This window comes from Phyllobates terribilis, unplaced genomic scaffold, assembly GCF_046119375.1.
Source record: "Phyllobates terribilis strain yellow unplaced genomic scaffold, ASM4611937v1 Scaffold_7__3_contigs__length_470593459, whole genome shotgun sequence".
Taxonomy (NCBI): Eukaryota; Metazoa; Chordata; class Amphibia; order Anura; family Dendrobatidae; genus Phyllobates; species Phyllobates terribilis.
Window position 1 is genome coordinate 289,101,360 of NW_027362767.1, and position 19,907 is coordinate 289,121,266.

The following is a 19,907-nucleotide window of genomic DNA, read 5'->3' on the forward strand; positions in this document are numbered from 1 at the left end:
TAATGTCCGCTGGCATCAAGCCCAGGGATAAGTAATAGAGAGGCGTCTATCAGACACTCACATTACTAATCAAGTAATTTAACCCCTTACCGACGTGGTGTGTATTAGTACTCATCACGTCGGTACCCCCGGTTCAGCGCGGGCTCCGGCGCTGAGCCCGCACTGAACCGGGCACATGTCAGCTAATTTATACAGCTGACATGTGCCAGCAACAGCAGCGGGTGGAATCGCGATCCACCCGCGGCTCTTAACCAGTTAAATGCCGCTGTCAATCTCTGACAGCGACATTTAACTTGCTCTTCCTGGAAGCGCGTCACTGATTCCGCCCATCAGTGACCCCATCATGTGAACGCGGGTCACCGATGGGCGGGCATGACAACCCAAGGTCTGCAGCAGACCCCTGTAGTTGCCATGTCTAGATTGCTATGAGTGCCGCCCAGTGGTCGGCGCTCATTGCAAGTGAGCATTTTTGCTACACAGAGGCAATCTGCTCATCGCCTGTGTGTAACAGAGCTGATCAGATAATTGCAGCTTCTAGTCTCCCATGGAGACTATTGAAGCAAGCAGATAGTGTAAAAAAATGTTTTTAAAAATATATTAAAAAAATAAGTTTAAATCACCCCCCTTTCACCCCATTCAAAATAAAACAATAAAAAAAAAACACATGCACATATTTGGTATCGCCGCGTTCAGAATCGCCCAATCTATCAATATAAAAAAATAATTAATCCGATCGGTAAACGGCGTAACAAGAAAATAAATTCTAAACTCCAGAATTAAATTTTTTTGGTTGCCTCAACATTGCAATAAAATGCAATAGCGGGCGACCAAAACATCAGATCTACCCCAAAATAGTATCAATAAAAACTTCAGCTCGGAGCGCAAAAAATAAGCCCTCACCCAGCCCCAGATCCCGAAAAATGGAGACGCTACGGGTCTCGGAAAATGGTGACTTTTTTTTTTTTTGTAAAGCAAACTTTGTTGTTTTTTTTCATTTCTTAAATAAGAAAAGAACCTATACATGTTTGGTGTCTACGAACTTGTAATAACCTGGAGAATAATAATGGCAGGTCAGATTTAGCATTCAGTGAACGTGGTAAAAAAAACAACTGTGGTATTGCACTTTTTTTTACAACTTCATCGCACTTGGAATTTTTTTCCCATTTTCCAGTACACGATATGGTAAAACCCATGATATCGTTCAAAAGTACAACTCGTCCCGCAAAAAATAAAGCCATCACATGGCCATATTGACCAAAAAATAAAAAAGTTCTGGCTCTGGGAACAAGGGGGTTAAAAGAAAAAAAATACAAATTTTATTTTATTTGAAAAAGCACCCTCCAAATCTAGTCCTCTTTCACATATATATATAAAAAAAATCGAGGCCTGGAATTCTGACGTAGTTCACCGTAGTAGTAGTAGTCTTTATTTATATAGCGCCAACATAGTTCGCAGCGCTTTCCAAAAATGGGAGCCTGAAAGACCTAAAAAGAGAGAGGTAAAGAAATTAAAACAGGAAACACTCCCTCATTCACCAATTTATTAAAAAAAATCCCAGCAGCTCGGACATAATACATGGCGTTCCAGCGACTCAATACTGCAACCTATGGAGCGTCGTTCTGAGAACGACGTTTCATAGGTCACTCCCGGTCATGTCTCACGAGCGATGACGTCAGTAGCTCGTGAGACATGACCGGGAGTGACCTATGGGTGCGGTACTGAATTAGAGCCGCCGGCTCCCACAAAACCCGGCGGCTCTGAACAGCGGTGACATCTGTAACTACACCGCTGATTAGGGTCTCCAAGTCTCAGAGGGCAGCGTGACTTGGAGACTCTGGTGAGCAATGTAGTTATTGATGTCACCACTGTTCAGAACCGCCGGGTCTTGCGGGAGCCGGCGGCTCTGATTCAGTACGGCAACCATAGGTCACTCCCGGTCATGTCTCATGAGCAAAGATGCTACTGACGTCATCGCTCGTGAGACATGACCGGGAGTGACCTATGAAGCGTAGTTCTCAGAACGACTCTCCATAGATTGCAGTACTGAATCGATGGATGTCGTGGGAACGCCATGTATTACATTGGAGCTACGGGGATTTTTTTTAATAATAAATTGGTGAATGAGGGAGTGTTTCTTGTTTTTATTTCTTTACCTCTCTCTTTTTATGTCTTTCAGGTTCCCATTTTTTGACTACTTCAGATTCGGTGGACTACTTCTTATCTTCATGTTTTTATTTTTAATAAATTGGTGAACGAGGTTTGGGGACAGTGACTTTTAAAATAAACATTTTTTTTTGTGTGTATTTTTATTTTTGATTACTGGGTTAGTAATTGGTGTCTGATAGACACCTATCCATTACTAACCCCCTGGGCTTGATGCCAGCTGACATCAACCCCATAAACCATTACCGGGAAGAGCGAGGCAAAGCACTAGATTTGGCACATCTGGCTGCGGGCTGGTATTTTTAGGCTGGGAAGAGCCAGATAACCATGGAGCTTCCCAGCCTATTAATATCAGCTCATCGCTGTCTGCTTTGCCTTTGCTGGTTATCAAAAATGTAGAGGAGAGGTGTGAACCCCATGTCATTTTTTAAAATTAATAAGGCCAAACATCCTTTAGTGCCACATTAAAGGCACTAAAAGGTGCTAGTTTATTATATATAGGGGACTTGTGACATTAAATTTCTACATGACATCTATATATTCCATAGCTCTGTTCTATCTATTCTATTCTGACTGTTCGGGCTGTGAATTTACTGTACTCGACTGATGAAATGTCGAGTTTCCTTTTGAGATGTGAGCATAAAAATCGGACGGCACATGCATGGTCCGTGTCTGTGCAACTTTTTTTTTCCCCGCACCCATTGACTTGCATTGGCAAGTGTGATCCGATTCTCTCACCCATTTGCAGCATGCTGTGCTTTTTTTTTTTCCTCCGTTCAATTCGAGCTGAGAAAAAAAACTCTCAGATGACCACTGACTCATTTAATAACATTGGTCAGAGTGTAAGGCGATGTTTTCTCACATTACAATTCTCCGTATTATACGCCAGTGTGAGCGAGCCCTTAAGATTAAGATGTCTGCAGTCACATAGTGACCCTTTCAGAGCTAACCCATCTTGGGCCTTTCATTTTTTTTTTGCATGAGCCGTAATATTTTGTAGCTGCGTGATTGTTTTTTTTTTTTTGCGGGATGAGTTCTGTCTATTAGCGGCATCATTTTGGGGTATATCTAACTTTTAATAACTCGCTATGAGGAGAAATAGAAAAACAGCAATTCTGCTGTTTTTAGAAGTTTTACATCTTAAGCTGTATTCAGTCAGTACAATCATGGCCATACCAAATGAATTTACTTTTCATTTACGTTGTAGGACTTTTCTTCAATAATTAAATGCAATAAATGCACTACTTGGGAAAAAAAAGAATAATTTTCTTTTTTTTGGGTCACCATTTTTTTCTGTCAGTGCAGCTTTATGAGGATTGTGGAATGAATAAAATAAACCATTCCGGAATTGTATTTATTTTTATAAACACTGTTTTCATTTAGTGTAATTGACATGCTAGCATTATTCTTCAAATCAGTACAATAATGAAAAACTTATGTAGATTTTGTTTTATTTGTTTTAATACTTTTGCATACAAAAATAATGACATTATTTTTTTAATATTTTGAGTCCCATTAACTTTTTTATTTTTCAAAAGACTGAGCTGTTTGAGGTCTGAGAACACATTTTTTGCAGGACAAACTGTAGTTTTCACTAGTAAGATTGACTGGTAACATCAATACTTACTATTTTTTTTATTGCTTTTTTTTTATGAAGCTGGATGAACATGAACCAGCAATTCTAACATTTTTTCTATGGTTTCATAGTATGGTCAGTATTATTGTGGAGATAATCAATGTATATCTTTAGATTTTACTACTTTTGCACAACGAAATCAATTTTTTAATTTTTTGCATCATAATTTGAGGACCATAAGTTTTTCATTTGGTCATTTACAGAGCTCTATGAGAGCTTGTTTTTGCGTAATAAGATGTAGTTTTCATTGATAAATTTAAGGAAACCCTTTTTATTGTACTTTTCTGTTGGACGGAATAAACAAAACATGGCATTGGTTTTTTATGTTGTTTTTTTACCTTCCATGTCTTTTTTAGGAGAATATCTGTGTGCAGAATTATTATGCAACTGAATGAAAAACATACATTTTCCATCTCAATTGTTTATTTTCAGCTATTAAAGTGATGATGATAACCAAACATCATCTCTAAATGTACAAAAATACATTGTTTTCAGAAACAGTCATAAGTAGTGTTGAGCAATACCTTCCGATATCGGGAAATATCGGATCGGATTGGATCGGACCGATACCCAAAAAATATCGGATATCGCCGATTCCGATACCGGAAACCAATGCAAGTCAATGGGACACAAATATCGGAATAAAAATAAACCCTTTCTTTCCTTGTAGGTTAATTCTACATGAAGGAAAACCACTAAGAATAATGTAGAATGTATTACATGAAAAGCCGGCAATTCATCAGCGGCATACACCGGTACCCGACAATTTAGAACAGAAAGAATAGAACATCACACATAGATTAGATAGATAGAAACATGTCAGTCACATATATAAGAAGTACAGTGATAGTGTTGATTACTGTACTTGTCATTTAGTGTTAAAATAAAGGATTTATTAAAAAAAAAATTAGCGTGGGGTTCCCCGTAATTTTAGTCTCTAGCGGAGGTTAAGCGGACGGCTGGGGCAGATGTTTGAAGCCTGGGAAGGGGGTAATACCCACGGAGCTTCCCAGGCTACTAATATCAGCCCCCAGCTGAATACCTAGCTTTTACTAGCTATTAAAATGGGGGACCCCCAAAAAGAAATGACATGGGGTCCCCCCTATTTTAATAGCTAGCAAAGGCTAGGCAGACAGCTGGGGGCTGATATTAATAGCCCAGGAAGGGTGCCATGAATATTGGCTCCCTCCCAGGCTAGAAACACCAGCCGTCAGCCGCCCCAGAAATGGCGCATCCTTAGGATGTGCCAATTCTGGCACTTAGCCTCGCTCTTCCCACTGCCCTGTAGCGGTGGCATTGGGGTAATAGGGCTGGGGTTGATGTCAGCTTATAATGCCAGCTGACATCAAGCCCAGGTTAGTAATGGAGAGGCGTCTATAAGATACCCCCATTACTAACCCCATAGTCAAAGTTAAAAGAAAACACAAACACCCAGAATAAAGTCCTTTAATTGAAATAAACACACAATTCTTTATTGTTCTAAATTAAACCATACTTACCATCACGCCCATTCCAGCTGAAGCCGACGATCTCCTGCAATAAAAGTAAAATAATAAAGCAACCTCATCCTTACCTTTCCATGGTTCCCACGACGGCTTCAGCTCTGCTACATTCACATGACAGGCTGGACCGCAGCCGAAAGCTGCCATCCAGCTTGCCATGCCGCAGAGACTGAGAAGCGCAGGCATGCTTGCGCTCCTCAGTGTCTGGCTGTGACGGCATAAAGATGAGCCGAGGTCATGTCCAATGAACTCAGCTCACCTCATGCACGTCACTGACAGCGTGGGAAAATTCTCCTGCACTTGCAGTGAGTGTGAGAGAATTCTCCTGCTGAAGCGCTGAGCGCAGGAGAATTTTCCCACGCTGTCAGTGACGTGCATGAGGTGAGCTCATGTCCAATGAACTCAGCTCACCTCATGCACGTCACTGACAGCGTGGGAGAATTATCCTGCGCTCAGCGCTTGAGCAGGAGAATTCTCCCAAGCTGGAATGGCATTGAGATGACAGGCTGGATCACAGCTGAGCGCTGCCATCCAGCATGCCATCCTTCATAGACACTGCAGAGCGCAAGCATGCCTGTGCTTCTCATTGTCTGCGGCATGGCAAGCTGGATGGCAGCTTTCGGCTGCGATACAGCCTGTCATGTCAATGTAGCAGAGCTGAAGCTGTCGTGGGAACCATGGAAAGGTAAGGATGAGGTTGCGTTATTATTTTACTTTTATTGCAGAAGACATTGGCTTCAGCTGGAATGGGCGTGATGGTAAGTATGGTTTAATTTAGAACATTAAAAAATTGTGTGTTTATTTCAATTAAAGGACTTTATTCTGGGTGTTGTGTTTTTTTAAATACTTTACTAGAAATTCATGGTGGTCATGTCTAATATTGGCGCTCCTCAGTGTCTCGCTGTGACGGCATAAAGATGAGCCGAGGTCATGTCCAATGAACTCGGCTCACCTCATGCACGTCACTGACAGCGTGGGAAAATTCTCCTGCACTCAGCGCTTCAGCAGGAGAATTCTCCCACGCTGGGATGGCATTGAGATGACTGGCTGGATCGCAGCTTGCTTGCGCTCTGCAGTGTCTCTGAAGGATGGCATGCTGGATCGCAGCGCTCAGCTGTGATCCAGCCTGTCATCTCAATGCCATCCCAGTGTGGGAGAATTCTCCTGCTGAAGTGCTGAGTGCAGGAGAATTTTCATGCATGAAAATGATCTTGCTGCGGAATGCACGGTTCTTCTTCTTGAACCATGGAAGGAAGTGCTGTTTGAGAAACTCAACATACATTATGGAGTTCATCTTTACCTCTTCAGGGATCCTAAAAGGGCCAACAATCTCTCTCCCCATGATTCCAGCCCAAAACATTACTCCACCTCCTCCTTGTTAGCGCCGTAGCCGTGTTTGCATGGGGTCTCCATCAACCAGCCATCCTCCACTCCATCCATCTGGACCATCGAGATCATTTCATGCATGATAATGCCCCGTCTCATGCTGCACATAACACATCTGCATCTCTGGCTGCTATGGGCATAAAAGGGGACAAACTTATGGTGTGGCACCCATGCTCCCCTGACCTCAACCCCATTGAGAACCTCTGGAGCATCATCAAAAGGAGTGTCTTATGATGGCGGGAGGCAGTTCACATCTAAGCAACAGCTCTGGGAGGGTATTCTGTCCTCATGCAAAACAATTAAAGCAGAAACCATCCAAAACCTGACATATTCAATGGACGAGAGCGTTCAGAAGCTCCTTTCGAACAAGGGGTCCTATGTGCAAATGTAACATCACCTAGAATAAAGCTTTGAGTTGAAAACTGTTTGATTTCAGTTTGTGCATAATAATTTGGAACATGCATTTTGAGTGCAGTTTGAGTTTTTTATTTTTTAAAAAATATACTGTTATCATAGGCAGTTTGTACAAAAACCTTTGAATTGTACTCTAATAGTTAATTGACTGGAAAATTACAATGACTGCAATTCATATAGGTAATTTGGGAAAATCGGAGAAAATATTATTTGCATAATAATTTGGAACACAGTGTAGTATCCTGGGAAGCTCTGTGGGTATTACCCCCTTCCCAGGCTTCAAACATCTGCCCCAGCCGTCTGCTTAACCTCCGCTAGAGACTAAAATTACGGGGAACCCCACGCCAATTTTTTTTTTAAATAAATCCTTTATTTTAACACTAAATGACAAGTACAGTAACCAACACTATGACTGTACTTATTATATATGTGACTGACATGTTTCTATGTATCTAATCTATGTGTGATGCTCTATTCTTTCTATTCTAAATTGTCGGGTACAGATGCTGAATTGCCGGCCGGCTGTTTTAAAGAGACGGTGCATGAAAACACTAATATTTTTTTAAATAAATCCTTTAACACTAAATGACAAGTACAGTAAGCTGAGCGCTGCCATCCAGCTTGTCATCCTTCAGAGACACTGCAGAGCGCAGGCATTATGGGAACTTCCGATTCCGGTATTCGATATTCTAAAAGTATCGGAACTCAGTATCGGAACTCCGATACCGCGAATGTCGGTCGATACCCGATATTTCAGTATCGGAATGCTCAACACTAGTCATAAGTCTTCCATCCATGGAGTTTGTCAGTTTTTTAATCTGTTGACATTTAACTTTTTGGGCAGCACCAACCTCAGCCTCCCAGACCACTGTACTGAGAGGTGTACGGTTTTCCTTCTCCGTAAATCTCACATTTGAGAAAGGTCCGCAAGTTCTCAATAGGGTTTAGGTCAGGTGAGGAAGGGGCCATGTCATTATTCTTTCATCTTTAAGGCCTTTACTGGCAGTCGAGCAGTGGAGACTTTGATGCTGTTATGGAGCATTGTCCTGCATAAAAATCATGGTTTTCTTGAGGGATGCAGACTTTTTTGTCTACCACTGCTTTTAAGAAAATGTCTTCTAAACACTGACCGTAAATGTGGTAGTTGATTTTGAGTCCATCTTCAACCCAAAAAGGTCTAATATTTAATCTTTAATGATACCAGCCCATAGCAGTACCCCACCTCCACCTTCCTGGTGTCTTTGAGTGGAAGTGGAGGTCTGTGACCATTACAGATCCAGCTACGGGCCCATCCATCTGGTTCGACAATTGTCACTCTCACCTCATCAGTCCCTAAAACCTTTGAATAATCTGTCTTTATATATATTTTTTCCCAGTCTTGACGTTTCCCCTTCTGTGTCTTGTTCAGTGGTGGTCGGGTTTCAGCCTCCTTTGCCTCGGCCATGTCTCTGACAAATGAACACTTTGTACTCCTGGGCCTCCAGGGAGGTTACAGCTCTGGAATATGTCAGCACTGGAGGATAATGGGCTCCTGGTCGCTTTGCTTTTGATTCTTCAATCTTTGCAGTTAATGTGCATCTTTTTTTTTCTCAACATGTTGTTTGCGACCCTGTAGACTATTTGCAACACAACTTTTGATAGTTCTGTGATCCCGACCTAATATCTAAGAAGTTTCAAAGAGTGTTGCATCCACTGGTGGACACATACAGCTGATGGACCCTTAGCAACCCGAGAGCTCATCATCATGCACAGTACCACCTGCTTTGGAGGTGGTAGTGGGCACCCTCACCTATTGGGCCCTGAGCAGCCACACAGGTTGCACTTGTAGCAATTTCTGACTTTTTAGAGTCAGTTCAATCAACATTTTGACCCGTTATGCTTGAGGAAAATAAACTGCCAGAAAGAAAAGTTAAGCGGCCATATAACTTGGACGAGGATTGCAACGCAATACTCGGACTGGCCTTTGGCTCTCCTGACCTGAGCATGCCAGCTGCATAGAAATACATGCTGTCACGCACTGGTCAGGAGAGCCGATGGCTAGTCTGAGCGTTGTGACCCTCTTCAGAGTTTTATGGCCATCTGACTTTTCCCTAATAATTCTGCACACCTTGGTAAAGGATGTTGTATCCTTAGGCCTCACGCTCCTCATTACACAAATACACATCACCTGATCTGCTTCATCTAATAAGCAGTCAAGATTATACAGCTTGGAGTTGAAAAATATGTATAAAAATGACGATAGGGTGAAAATACTCACTCGCCTAATAATAATTTTGCACGCTGTATTTATTTAGGAGAGATTAAGGAAAAATATTGTGCTAAAATATATTTTATAAATGAAGATCAGGATATGAAAAATGCAAAGAAAAATTACCACAAATTTTCAAAAAATATATTTAACATAAAAGCCTGATCTCAACAGTAAGTAATTTTTTAATGACACAATCCCTTTAACAAAGGTCCAATGAAATAAGTAACAATTTTTGCAAACTTCTATACTTAAAGGGCACCTGTCAGCAGGTTTTTGCGATGTAATCTGAGGGCAGCATGAGGTAGGGGTTGAGACCCCGATTTCAGCAATTTCTCACTTGGCTGTGTTTCAATACCATGAAGGTTATATCAGCAGGAGATTATCACTGCCTGGACTGGTGCCTGCATGAGACATGGCCCTTCCACACCCCCACACCAGTGATTAGCTACTCACTGTCCATAAACAATATACATAGAAAGCTGCGGTGTGGACAGCGTTGGCTTTCTGAGCTCTGTTACATCTAACAACTCTAATTGCATCACAACTGCTGCACTCAGTAATCTAATTGATACATCGTTGAAATGAGGGACTCTTTTCCTACATTTTTCTGCTCTTAGATAATGTAGCAAAAATCTCATGACAGATTCCCTTTAAAGCCACTTGATGCCTCCATACACAGGAACACGTGGCACAGTCGAGCACTCCTATATTCTCTGATAGAGACAGTGCCAGACTCCTCGGGCTGTGACTCATAGTCTTCCTCCAACCTTAAAAACTATGTTACTAAGTCCATCTAGTTCAACCCATAGCCAAACATGTTGATCCAGAGGAAGGCACGTTCTCATGTGCGAGAGAACGAAAGGATCTGCCGTTAGAAATCCAACGTACCAAAAAGCTATTTCTTTTTCCTTTCCAAACCTGTTTCTGAACCTTAAAAGCTTCATCTCCAAACACACAGAACCACCACTGCTTTTCTTACCGGACGGTTGCTCCTCCTTCCCTGCTCTACTCCTAGCCTCCCTCACCTTTCCTACCAATAAAAGTACAGTCTGTCTTCATCTACTCTTCCTCTGACCTCCAAGTGGCTGTAATCTTCTCACCGCGAGGCCCTACATTTAGCTTTCTCGAACACTTCACTACCTGGTTCCTCACTGCCTCTTGACTGACATCCCCAAAATTTTCGTAGATGATGACTTCAATATCCAAAATGTCTATCGCTTACCTCTTCCTTTGACCTCAGACCATTACCGATGAAAAGTTTTCCAACCTACTTTCATAATCTGTGCACTGGATCACATCCCAACCTCATGCACAGCTTGCTACTGTGTTTACCCAAGCCCTCACTGATCTCTTCAAATAATAACTAAACCATTAACCCTTGGCATCTTCTCTTCTTACTTTAAAAATGCAACCATCACAACCACCCTTAAAGGGTTACTCCTGTTCCTCTCTTTTCTGGAGGAGGTGAGCAGGGCTGGGGATGTAATCTTTACTGATATCTGCTGATCACATGCCTCTCCTGGCAGCTATAACATGATTCCACCACCTTGCTCACCCCCGGATGCGAAATCTAGCTGAGCAGGACAAACCCTTTAAAAAGCCATCCCTCGTTTACAGCAGGTGAAATAAGTATTGAACTTGTCACCAATTATCTAAGTAAATATATTTCTAAAGGTGCTATTAACATGAAATTCTCACCAGATGTTGGTAGCAATCCATACAGGCAAAAAAATCAAACCAGAGATGTCCATAAATGAAGTAATGTGTAATATTGAGAAATGACAGTGTCAAAGCATTGAACACACTTATTGAAACTTATTTAATACTTCATACAAAAGTCTTTGTTGGTGATGACAGCTTCAAGATGCCTCCTGTATGGAGAAACTAGTCGCATGCATTGCTCAGGTGTGATTTTGGCCCGTTTTTTCACACATTCACTCTTCAAATCCTGAAGGTCCCGTGTGCTCCTTCTATGAAATCTGAGCTTTAGTTTCTTCCATACATTTTCTATTGGATTCAGGTAAGGTGAGTAACTGGGCCATTCTAGCAGCTTTATTTTTTTCTCTGAAACCAATTGAGAGTTTTGTTGCCGATGTGTTTGGGATCATTGTCTTGCTGAAATGTCCACCCTCATTTCATCTTCATCATCTTGGTAGATGGCAGCAGATTTTTTTCAGGAATGTCTTGGTACATTTATCCATTCATCCTTCCTTCAATAACATGAAGTTTTGCAGTACCGTATGCTGAAAAACAAGCCCACACCATGATGTTCCCACCTCCAAACTTCACTGTTAGTATGGTGTTTTTTGGGGTGATATGTAGTGCCTTTTGGCCTCCAAATGTGGCATGTCTTACAGCATCCAAAGAGTTCAGTTTTCATCTCATCTGACCAGACTATATTCTCCCAGTATTTCACAGGATTGTCTAATTGTTTTTGAGCAAACTTTAAACGCGCTTGAACATGCTTTTTGTTCAGCAATGGAGTCTTGTGTGATGAGCGTGCATACAGGTCATGGAGGTTGAGAGCATTACTTTAAAGTTTTCTTTGAAACAATTGTACTTGCTGATTCCAGGTCTTTCTGTAGCTCTCCATAGATGGTTCTTGGACAACTCTTTTCATAATTCTTTACACTCCTCTGTCTGAAATCTTGCGGGGAGCACCTGGTCGTGGGCAGTTTATGGTGAAATGATGTTCTTTTCATTTCCGGATTATGGCTCCAACAGTGCTCATTGGAACCTTCAGTAGTTTAGAAATTTTTCTGTAACCAATGCCGTCTGTATATTTTGCAACAATAGGGTTGCGGCGGTCTTGAGACTGCTCACTGGTTTTACCCATCATGAGATGTTTCTTGTGTGGCACCTTGGTAATGATATAAAAAATATATGCACTGGCGCTTAGTATTCCAATCTATCCCCTAGCAGTGAGTTTGGACAGCAACCTCCACACTTTGATATAAGATAAAAAAAATATAAATAAAAAAAAACATAAACCAAATAATGCTATGGGAAGACCACACAAGGGGGATTTTAATACTTCTGAATATATTCCACATCCTATTGCACCGGAATAAAATTTACATGGCCGCCCATAGCACAATTTGATTTATGGTATTTTATTTATAATTTTCACCTTAGTCACCTTTTTATAGGCCATCAGGTGAACTAGCTGATATTATTTTTCACTAAGTGGCAGGATTGCTTTCTAGTTACTGATAGATTTCAGCTGCTGCATGACTTTTTGCACCTCTTTGTTCAGGTGTTTAATACTTTTTCCCTGTGTCATTTCTCATTATTACACAGAATTTATTGATATCTATGGTTTGATTTATTTGCCTGTGTGGATTGGATGGGTTGCTACCGACATCTGGTGAGAATTTCTAGGTGGGCAGAGATAAAGTTTTCACTTTTGAAAAGTATTTTATAGCCATTCTGACATGGATTTTTTGCACTAGCCTCATCTGGTCAACGAGATCTATTTAAAGGGGTTGTCCAGGACTGTTATATATTTTTTTCTACTAACAGGCAAGGTAGTTGCTAATAGAGGCAATTACCTGCCTGTTCTACCCGGCACCGGCTCAGAATGATCACCGACAACTTCTGCCCGCGATTCAGTTGCTGCACGTCAGCAGAGCAGCTCTTTTCTTCTGGACTGCTCTGTCGATGGGGCGTGACTGCTGAAGTCATACTGATTGAGAGCCTGCTTCTTGAAGGTAGGCAGGAGGAGCTGGCTGTCAACAGAGCAGAAGAGAAGTCTCTGCTCTGTCAGTGTGACATCAATGGAAGCTGCAGAATCACTAGCAGGAGCGGTTTGTGCCGGCAAAGATCGGCATCGGGGAGCAACTACCAGCTTGTAAATTCTTAGGCCCATGGTAAAAAAAATTGTTATATAGTCCTGGGTGACCCCTTTAATAATGTGTGCAGTTTTATTGTTAAACTGTTGATCTGGTTCACATTCTGCATAATCCTTACATGAAGGTGTTTGACCTGCGCTGCAGATTTTCATACAAGATTCTAAGTTGTTTCAGGGTTAAGATATCAACTATAAGGAAGTGATTTTGTAATGTTGGTAGAAACTTGAGTTTTATTGCACTCATGTCATGGGGTGCAGATTAGTGTTGAGCATTCCGATACTGAAATATCGGGTATCGGCCGATATTCGCGGTATCGGAATTCCGATACTTAATTCCGATACTTTTACAATATCGAATACCGGAATCGGAAGTTCCCATAATGCCTGCGCTCTGCAGTGTCTCTGAACGATGACAAGCTGGATGGCAGCACTCAGCTGAGATCCAGCCTGTCATCAGAATGCCATCCCAGCGTGAGAGAATTCTCCTGATTGTTTAAAAGCCGGCGGGCGGTAAATAGCCGCCGGCTTTTAAACAATCACACAGCCCCATACTGCTTCCCCGCAGCCTCCCACCCCGATCCTCCGCTCCCCTCGCTACCTCCCATCCTGATCATAAGTTAAGACCGGGCGGGGAGCGCAGCACCAAGGAGCGGGGAGCGAAGGACCCGGGCGGGGAAGCCGGCAGTGAAAAGACTTCACCGCCGGCTTTCCCGTTCTGTGCTGCGCTTTCCCGCCGGTTATTTCAAATGAACAGCTGAGGTATCAGGTGATGCCGATCAGCTGTTCATTTGAAGTCGCCGCGGTGCCCTCGGAGGGTTCATGTGAGTTCATGCTTGACTGCATTGCATGAACTCACATGAACTTTCCCACGGCCGCACAGGTCAGCCTCACCTCCCAGACCCGTCTTGATTGGTGTGCGCGGTGTCTGTGCGATGTGTGCGAGTGTGTGCGGGTGTGTGCATGCAGACATAGGCCGATGTGACACTACTACTCCTATCGGCCTATGTCTGTCCCCCGTCCACTCGTGCCAGCAGGATCAGCTCGATGGGAGCAGTAGTTCCCATCAGCCTGATCCTGCTATTTAAATTGCCCCATGGTCCCCAATAAATTTTAAATACATGTCATTGGTGGCCAGTGGTTACCTACAATAAATTAGTTTATACATTACCTGTCCCCGCCGATCGCCACCTAAAATAAAGTAAAAAATAAAAAACGACACCTATACTCACCTAGACACCTAATTCCCCGAAGCCATCGATCTCCTGTAATAAAATATAAAATAATAAACCACAACCTTATCCTTACCCCTCCGTAGTAGTCCACGAGTGTCCCACGAAGATCTCCAGTTCAGAGCAGCCACATAGAATGTGACCGCTCTGAACCGCTGCCGCCGCTAGAATGACGGGGCCGTAAAGCAGCCCTGTCATTGCATAAGCGGGTTCACCGGAGTGAAGCGCTGCTCCGGTTAGCTGCTTTACGGCCCTGCTGTATCGTGAGAAATTCCCACGGTACAGCAGTGCCGTAAAGGAGGTCTCCGGAGCTGCGCTGCCTGAATGCACTCCGGTGACCTCAGCCAGTGGCTCCCGCTGCCGGGAGCGGACGTGTTCCCGGCAGTGTGAGCTTACAGCAGCCATGCACAGCTGTCACCATCTCCAGATGTGACAGCTGTGCATGGGAGATCAGCGCAGGAACGTGGACAGGTAACTATTTTTTTTTTTTAGTAAACTAAGAATTAAATAAAATGGTGTGTTTTATTTCAAATAAATTATTCTTTTCTGGGTGTAGTGTGTTTTTTCTTTTTAACACTTTGTAGGTTAGTAATGGGGGTGTCTTATAGACGCCCATCATTACTAACCTGGGCTTCATGGCAGCTGGCGCTGACATGAACCCCAGCCCTATTACCCCCTGCCACCGCACCAGGGCAGCGTGGAAGAGCGAGGCTAAGTGCCAGAGTTGGCGCATCCTATGGATGCGCCATTTCTGGGGCGGCTGACGGCTGGTGTTTATAGCCTGGGAGGGGGCCAATATTCATGGCACCCTTCCTGGGCTATTAATATCAGCCCCCAGCTGTCTGCCTAGCCTTTGCTAGCTATTAAAATAGGGGGGACCCCACGTCATTTTTTTGGGGGGGTCCCCCATTTTAATAGCTAGTAAAGGCTAGGTATTTAGCTGGGGGCTGATATTAGTAGTCTGGGAAGCTCCGTGGGTATTACCCCCTTCCCAGGCTTCAAACATCTGCCCCAGCCGTCTGCTTAACCTCCGCTAGAGACTAAAATTATGGGAGATCCCACGCCAATTTTTTTTTTTAAATAAATCCTTTATTTTAACACTAAATGACATTTGAGGCGTTAATAAAGATGCAGTCCCTAAATTATTATTTATTTTTTAATTAATTTTTCCCAAAAATTTTGACGTGGGCTTTGCCATATTTTTGTATGCCAGCCAGGTACAGCATCCAGCTTCTATGAACGCGCCATTTTCCGGGGTGGCTGCGGACTGCAATTTGCAGCGGGGGGGGGGGCCCCAGAAAGCTTGGGTCTCCCTGCCCTGCAGATTCCATCCCCCAGCTGCCTAGTTGTACCTGGCTGGACACAAAAATAGGGAGAAGCCCCACGTATTTCTTTTTTTAATTATTTCATGAAATTCATGAAATAATAAAGAAAAAAAGGGCTTCCCTATATTGTTGTGTCCGGCCAGGTACAAATAGGCAGCTGGTGGTTGGGGGCAGCCCGTTCCTGCCTGCTGTACCTGGCTGGACACAAATATAGTGCGAAGCCCCACGTCAATTTTTTTTTAATTATTTCAGGAAATTCATGAAATAATTAAAAAAAAATTGATGTGGGGCTTCGCCCTATATTTGTGTCCAGCCAGGTACAGCAGGCAGGAACGGGCTGCCCCCAACCACCAGCTGCCTATTTGTACCTGGCCGGACACAACAATATAGGGAAGCCCTTTTTTTCTTAATTATTTCATGAATTTCAAGAAATAATTTAAAAAAAAAATACGTGGAGCTTCGCCCTATTTTTGTGTCCAGCCAGGTACAACTAGGCAGCTGGGGGCTGGAATCTGCAGCGCAGGGAGACCCAAGCTTTCTGGGCCCCACCCGCTGCAAATTGCAGTCCGCAGCCGCCCCGGAAAATGGCGCGTTCATAGAAGCGCCATCTTCTGGCGCTGTACCCAACTCATCCAGGGCCCTGGTGCGGTGGCTCACTGGGTAATAAAGGGGTTAAGGCCAGCTTGGCATTATCAGCTGGCCCTAAGCCCGAAATTCATGGGGTCACGCCAATATTAGACATGACCACCATGAATTTCTAGTAAAGTATTTAAAAAAAACACAAACACCAGAATAAAGTCCTTTAATTGAAATAAAGACACAATTATTTATTGTTCTAAATTAAACTATACTTACCATCACGCCCATTCCAGCTGAAGCCAACGATCTCCTGCAATAAAAGAAAAATAATAAAGCAACCTCATCCTTACCTTCCCATGGATCCCACGACAGCTTCAGCTCTGCTACATCGAGATGACAGGTTGGACCGCAGCAGAACGCTGCCATCCAGCCTGTCATCCCGCAGACACTGAGAAGCGCAGGCATGCTTGCGCTCCTCAGTGTCTCTCTGTGACGGCATCCAGATGAGCCGAGGTCATGTCCAAATGAACTCGGCTCACCTCATGCACGTCACTGACAGCGTGGGAAAATTCTCCTGCACTCAGCGCTTCAGCGTGAGAATTCTCCCACGCGGTCAGTGACGTGCATGAGGTGAGCGGAGTTCATTGGAAATGACCTCACCTCATGCACGTCACTGACAGCGTGGGAAAATTCTCACGCTGAAGCGCTGAGTGCAGGAGAATTCTCCCACGCTGTCAGTGACGTGCCTGAGGTGAGCCGAGTTCATGGTCGGCTCATCTGGATGCCGTCACAGAGACGCTGAGGAGCGCAAGCATGCCTGCGCTTCTCAGTGTCTGCGGCATGGCAAGCTGGATGGCAGCGTTCTGCTGCGGTCCAGCCTGTCATCTCGATGTAGCAGAGCTGGAGCCGTCGTGGGAACCATGGAAAGGTAAGGATGATGTTGCTTTATTATTTTTCTTTTATTGCAGAAGACATTGGCTTCAGCTGGAATGGGCGTGACGGTAAGTAGAGTTTAATTTAGAACAATAAAGAATTGTGTGTTTATTTCAATTAAAGGACTTTATTCTGGGTGTTTGTGTTTTTTTTTTTAACTTTGACTATGGGGTTAGTAATAGGGGTGTCTTATAGACGCCTCTCCATTACTAACCTGGGCTTGATATCAGCTGGCATTATAAGCTGACATCAACCCCAGCCCTATTACCCCACTGCCACCGCTACAGGGCAGTGGGAAGAGCGAGGCTAAATGCCAGAATTGGCGCATCCTATGGATGCGCCATTTCTGGGGCGGCTGACGGCTGGTGTTTCTAGCCTGGGAGGGGGCCAATATTCATGGCTCCCTTCTTGGGCTATTAATATCAGCCCCCAGCTGTCTGCCTAGCCTTTGCTAGCTATTAAATTAGGGGGGACCCCACGTCATTTTTTTTGGGGGGGGTCCCCCATTTTAATAGCTAGTAAAGGCTAGGTATTCAGCTGGGGGCTCATATTAGTAGCCTGGGAAGCTCCGTGGGTATTACCCCCTTCCCAGGCTTCAAACATCTGCCCCAGCCGTCTGCTTAACCTCCGCTAGAGACTAAAATTAAGGGGAACCCCACGCCAATTTTTATTTTTAATAAATCCTTTATTTTAACACTAAATGACAAGTACAGTAATCAACACTGTCACTGTACTTCATATATATGTGACTGACATGTTTCTATCTATCTAATCTATGTGTGAAGCTCTATTCTGTCTGTTATAAATTGTCGGGTACAGATGCTGAATTGCCGGCCGGCTTTTTTAAAGAGACGGTGCATGAAAACACTGTTATTTTTTTTTAATAAATCCTTTACACTAAATGACAAGTACAGTAACCAACACTATCACTGTACTTCATATATATGTGACTGACATGTTTCTATCTATCTAATCTATGTGTGATGTTCTATTCTTTCTGTTGTAAATTGTCGGGTACCGGTGTATGCCGCTGATGAATTGCCGGCTTTTCGCGTAATACATTCTACATTATTCTTAGTTGTTTTACTTCATGTAGAATTAACCTACAAGGAAAGAAAGGGTTTATTTTCATTCCGATATTATTGTCCCATTGACTTGCATTGGTTTCCGGTATCGGAATCGGCGATATCCGATACTTTTTGAGTATCTGTCCGATCCAATCCGATACGATATTTCCTGATATCGGAAGGTATCGCTCAACACTAGTGCAGATACCAAGTATGAAAACTTCTCTAAACTTTTACATTAAGCATATTTTGTATTCTAGGATTAGACCTGTTTAACACTTTTAGCGTAAGTCGAGAAAAAGAGTGATACTCGTGTGACGTGAAGATTACGCTAAGGCAAGATTCCTGATTTGTTTTATTATGTTTGATTATAGTAAGGTAATATAGAGTATTTCACAATACTACTAATGGCCGGGGACAATGTAACAGTATGAAGAATGAACGTCATAGAACCCAACTGTAAGTGTTTAGCATGCACTATACTGACCACCGCTTAACTGTCGACAGGCGCGAACACACATTGAACCTTTTCCTTCACATCTGGATATAGATTGTGGAGGGGTTATCTTTTTACTGGTATATAAAAGAAATATATTGCTCATGTCCATATGTAATGGTACATTACAACACGGATATCCCTTTAATCTACACACAGAACATAAGGTCCTTTAATGTTGCTGTAATTCTTTAAAACAATATTAAAATACTATTTACCGATTGAATGTAATGATTTCCGGGGTTCAGCCTTGCCCATGGCACTTACATTACAGTACATACGTTGCATAGGTATCTGAAATTACAATCTGCTTTCAGTCTTTCCCGGATTCAAGTTTGGACAAAGACCGCTCATATTCGACTTGATGTAAGAATGCAGATTTCCTCTCGTTTCTTGGCACACACACAAGCTTTGACATTTTCAGAAGTACCTGTTTAACTTTCTTAGTGACTAACGGCACTTGCTGAAATTTCATAAAAAAAAAAACTTGGGAGTGTTCGGCAAAAACGTTAATATTCTTCTAATGACTGCTGTAAATAACACAGAACCCTTCTAATCTGCGAGATATAATCCATGGTTCACATGTATGTGTTTGTGTGCAGGTTTAGCTGAAACAATGAAACTAATGGATTTTTTGTTGCAAGAGTCACGACCTTAGACGTATAGGTACATCCAAGGTTGTGTCCCTGCCTTTGAGCGCTGAGCCCCCACATTTTTACCCACACATGACAACTGATCTGATCTGCAAAAGACCCCCACGCCTGTTATTTTGAATCTCCTGTGAATGCCGGCTCGTGGCCGACGTTCATAAGAGAACTTAATTTTTTCTAAAAAAAAAAAAACACGTTCAAATCACCTCCCTTTGCCCCATTGAAAACATTTAAAAAAAAAATACACATTCTTGGTATCAGATCTGTAAACAGCGTAGCAAGAAAAAATCAAAATGCCAGAATTCCATTTTTTTCGATCGCCACAATATTGCAATAATAGGTGATCAAAACATTTTATCTACCCCAAAATGGTATCAATAAAAACGTCAACTCGGGGTGCAAAAAATAAGCCCTTGTCCGGCCCCA

At 42.9% G+C, this 19,907-nt stretch overlaps 1 protein-coding gene across 4 annotated transcripts in view; it reads left to right on the forward strand.

Moving 5' to 3' along the window:
* The window catches only part of EDA (ectodysplasin A), a 174,875-nt gene that overhangs the window by 78,420 nt on the left and 76,548 nt on the right, over window positions 1-19,907 (forward strand). The gene's annotated exons all lie outside the window — the stretch shown is intronic.